The following is a 6607-nucleotide window of genomic DNA, read 5'->3' as shown; positions in this document are numbered from 1 at the left end:
TAAGGTTATTCAAGTCTATACAAAGACAAGAGGCGAAGACGTTTCAGCCTCGTTCTCAGTCCATTTGAAGAACGTTATGTAACTGACTTCGCAAAGCGATGCTCATAATGGGGAATGATTTTCTGTCCATTCACTGAAAGCGCCCAGGGCATGTGCTCTACTGAGTGGATGACAGATAATGGCCACAGTCGCTCTGAGCTCACTTCCTGTTTATGAACCAACCCCCCCCAAATGAGAAGATTTACTAATGCGAGTTTGATGCTCGGTTCAAATAAGACTTCACTTTATTGTTGTACATTTACATCAGACATTTACAATTACATCTTTTCTGTAGCTCTGACAGTAGAGTGTGATGTTAACATACATAATAGTCCAATGTGATGATATATTAAAAATAATATGATAACAAATACCTGTCTGCCAATAACAGTCAGCATAACAGAAGTGAATGACACCGGAAGTCTTTGCAAAGTCAAGTAACAAATGCACCGCTTTTATGTTAAAAATATAGTAGCACAGTGAGTCAGGAGCATGCAAACATGCAAATTAACATCAAATTGACTTCCCCAATATGTGATCACTTCCATGTTTCATAACAATTGCAAACTGAACCAAGTTAACAGAGTTCCTGTCACAGAAACAGCTTTCACACCACCTAAACTCTGACGTCAAACAGACACCGAAAGCTTGTTCTTTGTACACGCGGTGCACACTGTTCGTGTGGCCCATTAAGACACACAGGTTATTGTCAGAGCAGACAGCCGGGACGCCGGGACGCCGGGAACAGCGCAGGGGTCACACACTGGTATGTTTAACACCCAGACCACACAGATAAAACAACTGCACATAAACCCGCTTAGGAGCTAATATCACTCCAGACATCACACATGTGCACCAGGTGTGTGTGTGTTACAGAACATGAAAAAACACACTCACGAGTCTGTGTTCTTGTCCATTTCACAAGTGTTGCACCAACAATGCATTGATTCATCACAAATGTTGTTCCTTTTAAGGTTCCCGTAGGAAAAAGGTCCCTAATGCATTAATTATGTGGCCACTAGGGGGTGCAGACCAAATACTCAAGAGACCAAACCAGCAAAAAAGGCCAACTACTCTGTTGAAAACATCTACATGTCCAGTGAGGATAGCAAAGGGAAGAAATATTTAATTCATACAAAATCCATCCATTGACTAAGTGAGTTACAGTGCAAGATATGACACTTCATTATAATCACTTATATGATTTAATGCAAAACTGTGAAATGCCAGTTCATCTTATTGTCACATAAATCAAATCCTGTAAAACAGGACAAAAAGACGAGCAAATGTGACTTACAATATTTGCAATTTGTTTAACAATTATTCAGCACCATGCTTAACGATAGCCAATGATTTGGACATATTCTTTTTCAATAACTAGATTAATTTCAGCTTAATATTTGTGTACTCCGCTAATCAACAGTCTAAACATTAGTAGCGCAGGCTGTATCCTAACAATGCACTATAAATAAAAAAATAAAAATAATAATTTTAGATGTAATAATTTTAATCTCTCTCTTTCTCTTCGCACACACACACACATATATATATTTATTGAATTGGCAAAAAAATAAAAAATACTTTGATGAACAAAAATGTATAGAAATAAGGTGACTAATCATGTTACGTTCTTTTAAGCTACATAGCTTAAGAAATGTACAGCTTTACTGTAGCAAAATACCATGACATCCTGTTGACAAGCCAAATCGTGCTACACACAGTCCTCTGTGTGTATGTAAAATATCTCTAAGACACATCAACACATTAACTTCAAAATCAAATAAACTTGTACATGCTTCTGCAACCCAGTTGTGCAGAAATCTCCACTGTAGTCCATATGCATGCTAGTTCTGTGAGATTTTCATATATGTGCTATAATGCAATGCATGAAAAATCAAAAACACACCAAATAGAGTACAAGAGGTCAAAGTTCATTGCTTTAGCCATGAGCTTTTCCTTCCGATATTGTCATAAATGAAATCTAAGAATACATGCTTAAGTGAAAGTGTTCCAACTATCCAAGTAAGTGGCAGGAAAAACGAAAACCTCTGAAAAAACACAACCAACAAAAATACATTTTCATAGATTTATGATCATGTAATAAGAGGTAACACTTTACACTGCTTTATGTATTGCAATTCCTCACAGCAGCAGTAAGTGCATGCAGTTCATAAGTAGCACTACTATAATTTATGCAAACTAACGTGTGACCGATTTTTTATTAATATCATCAAAAGCAGCAAAAGCAATATTAAGACAGTCTTGTTTTTAAACAGCTGCTTAATTTTCTAGTTCAGGAGCAATACAGCCAAACTGTGTTTTAAAGCGCGTCATTATTGTTCTCCTTGTGATCGAAAGCGGCAGGAATAATAACAATGTCTTGTTTTAATCCGCTAATACACGAGCAGTTACAGTAAACGATCATGTTCGGACTTCTACAGACGCGCGCTACCGTTCCGATGTGTCGTTTGCGATCGATGGCAGCTCTATCATTAAAGAGGACGTACCTGGTCTCTCTGCAGACAGGGCAGCGATGTCCGCCTGTGAGATTTGCTCCTGGGCTGGCCGTGCTGTGCCATGTCTGACGAGACTACGGAGCTGGACCTCCTGCGCCTCTTAAATACCGGAATATCTCCCCTCGATCCCTCCCGGTGTGATGCGCCCTGCTCCGGCAGCAGCCTGTCCGCATACCTCGCCAGCAGGACCCCCAGCACCCCGAGCAGGTACGCCAGGTAGGGTCTCCAGCTGGCGCGCACCTTCTGCAGAGACAGCAGCGATACGGTCCTGATGATGCTGATGAAGAGGAGCACGGAGATGCCCTGACCCAGACGCACCACCATGAGCGCCCCGCTGGCCAGGCAGGCGAGCAGCACCAGCGCGGTGGCGGTGAACGAGTACAGCTGCTGCGCATCCAACAGCGACTGCGCCGCCGCTTCGCCCAGATGGCACACGGTGAGCAGGAACACGGCCGTGCGGATGAGCACCCCGCAGCGGAGCAGATACACACCCACCCAGAAGAAGGCACACACGAGCGTGAAGACGGGCGAGAGCAGCTGCCACACGAGCTCCACGAGCGTCACCAAGTGAGAGCCAGAGTGCGCGTGTGCGCGCTCCGCGTCCCAGTCCGCGGACTGAGCGAGCAGCGCGAGCAGCACAGACAGTGAAGCGACGCACACGGCCGAGGAGAGGCTCTTACGGCTCCACACGAGAGCAAAGCACGAGTGCCAGCAGTCCTGCTCCACGGGAGTGACACAAGTGCGCACATAGCCGTTGCGCACGGATTCCAGTGCCATCGGTCACGGGAGAGCACGCGTACGCGCTCGCGCACACACGCATTAATGCGCAGAGCCGCTGTTCCTTCACACGTGGGCCAGTGACTCTCGGACTGGGAGACTTCAAAGCATCCTCGGAGTAAAGTGAAGTCGGGGTGCGTGGAGGAGAAAAGCGAGCCCCTTTTCTTTGCAATGCGTAAAATCCCCCATCGTCTTACAATCCAGTCAAGCGGAACGAGGAATTCCTGATGTTTCTAGGCCACCACCATCCTGCTCCTCCACCTCATCAGTGATCTCTCTCTCTCCCTCGCGCTCCTTCTGTTTGTTTCTCTCGCGTGCTCTCGGATTATTTCCCCTCTTGGATCATTTTCACGCGTGGAAACTCTCGCTGCACAAAGATTTCCGTGACTTTTGGATCGTACTGGCCAGTGTCCCGTGGCTCGCGAGGCGGTCCCTAAACAGAGAGAGCGCGCGCTGCTCCTTGTGCCGATCAGACCCGATTCAGATTATCAGTCAGTTGATTTATTGATTTCAGCTGCTCGCGTCCATGTGCTTTCTTCCCGTTTTTTTTTTTTTTTTTATAACTCACCTACATTGACGTCATCATCCTTTCCGTACGTGGGGTACGTTTAAATGGCGGGAAATAAATGATTCACACTTGAAATAAAGGAAACAACATACTTTTAAAAACCTAAATAATAGACAACTATTTTTTATGTGCATGCTGAGCAAAAGTTGAAATGGCACTGTGAACCCTTAAAATAGTTTGAATATATTTTTTTACCAACTATATGAACTATTAAAGTACATTAAACTAAAAATCACAGCTTTCTTGACAATTAGTTTTATGACTGACATTTTTTTAATGATAATATTTTAGCAGATTCAATTAAGGATTTATATACAAACAATAATTTAATATAATGTTTTAAAAAAAAAATAATAATAATAATAATAAATGTGTGTATCTGATTTTATCTCACTTTGGTTTAGTTTTTGCTGACTGGTTTTTCATTTACAGTTAATTTTATATTTCAATTTGCATTGAGTTATAACCACAATTCCTTGCAATATCAAACAAAAAAGTATAAAAATTTATAATCTATCAGCCCCAGACTCTAAGATAAATTTTTCATTAATTTGATTAAAGTTTTTTCTTCGGTATTGGTTCCTGCAGAGTCTAAATTTCATGTTCAGTACCAGCGTCAAACAAAATTAAAATGAAAGTCACTAGTTTTTCTGCTGTTTTAATTAAGACTTTGTGTGCTTTTTCCGCAAACTTATGTTATTAGCCCCAGATATGTAGTATTATTTCATATTTTTATGTGTTTATTTTCTTCAATCCTTCTTCAGTATCAGTTCTCGGTGACTTTACAGTAAAAATTTACAGTTGTTAACATTTGCATATCAATGCACCATCAAGATCAAACAAAAATCATATGACCATCAATCATTTGGTTTTCCTGGCTATTAGTTCTAGCGGAGCAATTTTCCTGTAATATATTAGTGACTACTTAACATTTACTGGTAAACACGACTCCCTATTGTTGCATGAGTGAAATCAAATTCAAAAAAAACATATTAATGATGGCATTCCCAATCTGGTTGCCATTCACACAGGAGCTCGCAGTGTGCGCAGAATTCCCAGGAGGAAAAAAAACAGTTCCTTAACTAAGGACCATCTCTCTGCTGGCTGGACAGAAACTGGCAGCTGATACATTTTAAGAGTCTGATGGATGTCCACATCCCACGGTGACGCTCTGAGTTTCCCGGCCTCCCGCCGATGAGGAGCAGCTGAGGGAATGTGGGAGCGCTTGTTTGGAAAGCTGCAGAGGCAACAGTGTCTTCCGGTCTCGGCTCCTGGGTCAGTCGAGGGCCATCTAATATTAAGTCCTTGCGTCATGTCCTCCAAACAGCAAAATAAAGATAAGGATATAAATTGCAGGGAAAAATCCTAAGCGGGAACACAGCAGAGCCAGTTCTAAGGATAAGGAAATGCGCCTGTAAAAACAAATGCCTAAATCCTGTATTACGGAGTTAGGTCATTATAGGTTAATTCTATAAATTGAAAATATGGTAAAGGAAAAGCTCTATGGAATAATATAAATGGTATAAAGGAGCTTAAGTGGTCTTAAAATGCAGAAAGCCAAGATTATCATTGAGGTATTATTACAGTTTTTGCTAATATTTCTATATTTTCTGTTTTAGTTAATATTTTAGTATTTTATTGTGCTTGTCATTTTTATTTTTTAGTTTACTATATATATATTTATGTTTCTTCAATATATCACAACATATTCTTGGTTAAAAAATAATTATTTAAAATGCCGACGCCATTCCCAGGTTTGCCACTAAGGGGCACTACTTTTTCCACGCGATAAGATGCAATGACCAAATATTTAACTTTTTGTCCTCTCTAAATGTCTAAATGTTTTCTGCTCACCTTAATAACGATTCCAGATTGATTTCTAAAATGCATTAATGTGAGGCTATTTCCAGCCTGTTTAGTTTATGATTGTGTCTCACGACGCGCTCAAACAGTCATTTCCATCGGAAAGATGCGCTCAAGCCAAAGTTATACATGAGAAAAGAAAAATTGTACGCAGGCTTGGAGGTGTTTACACTTAAATCTATTTGCAAGTCTCAAAGTGCCAGTCTGAAACATCTCGCCCAGCCTGTGATAAATAATCAGACACTCTGGGTTCAGGGCTTGCTGCAGAAAAAGCTGAAATATAAGCATGAAACTGTGTGGGGGAACTTAAACATGTGAGTCCAAAATGCATTACAGGTGGAGCGATTGGGGATTAAGTCTGGGAGAAGATTCAATTTTCCCTCCTAGTACATCAGCTCTAGCATAAACCCCGGCTTGGCACAAGATGCCAAGTATAAAAGCATAATTTCACCTCCACCCCGCGCGCTCCTCGCTGCTCTCTAGACACACTCCTGTGGTTAGGATCTGAATGGAGAATGTTCTGTATGCAGAGAGCCGTCCTCCGGGAACGCTGGGATGGAATTGTGGGATACTGTCACTGCACGGGCTGGGTTTTCAGCGATCTGCCTGAACATTTACATAATGCCATTTGAAACATGGATTGTGTTTGTCAAGCACGTTGCTATTTCTAAGAGTTGTGCTTGTTTAATGTTTAGGTGAAAAAGCAAGAGCATCGAATGCATGGACGCCATGAACCTCAGCTAAAACAAGCAATTCACAGTCCTGGCCTTTCATAAAGGCACATATATATATATAGTGCTTTATACAATACAGATTGTTTCAAAGCAGTTTCACAGTTAGTGTT

The sequence above is a fragment of the Carassius auratus genome, chromosome 29 (assembly GCF_003368295.1).
Source record: "Carassius auratus strain Wakin chromosome 29, ASM336829v1, whole genome shotgun sequence".
NCBI classification, from domain to species: domain Eukaryota; kingdom Metazoa; phylum Chordata; class Actinopteri; order Cypriniformes; family Cyprinidae; genus Carassius; species Carassius auratus.
This window is presented reverse-complemented; position numbering follows the sequence as displayed.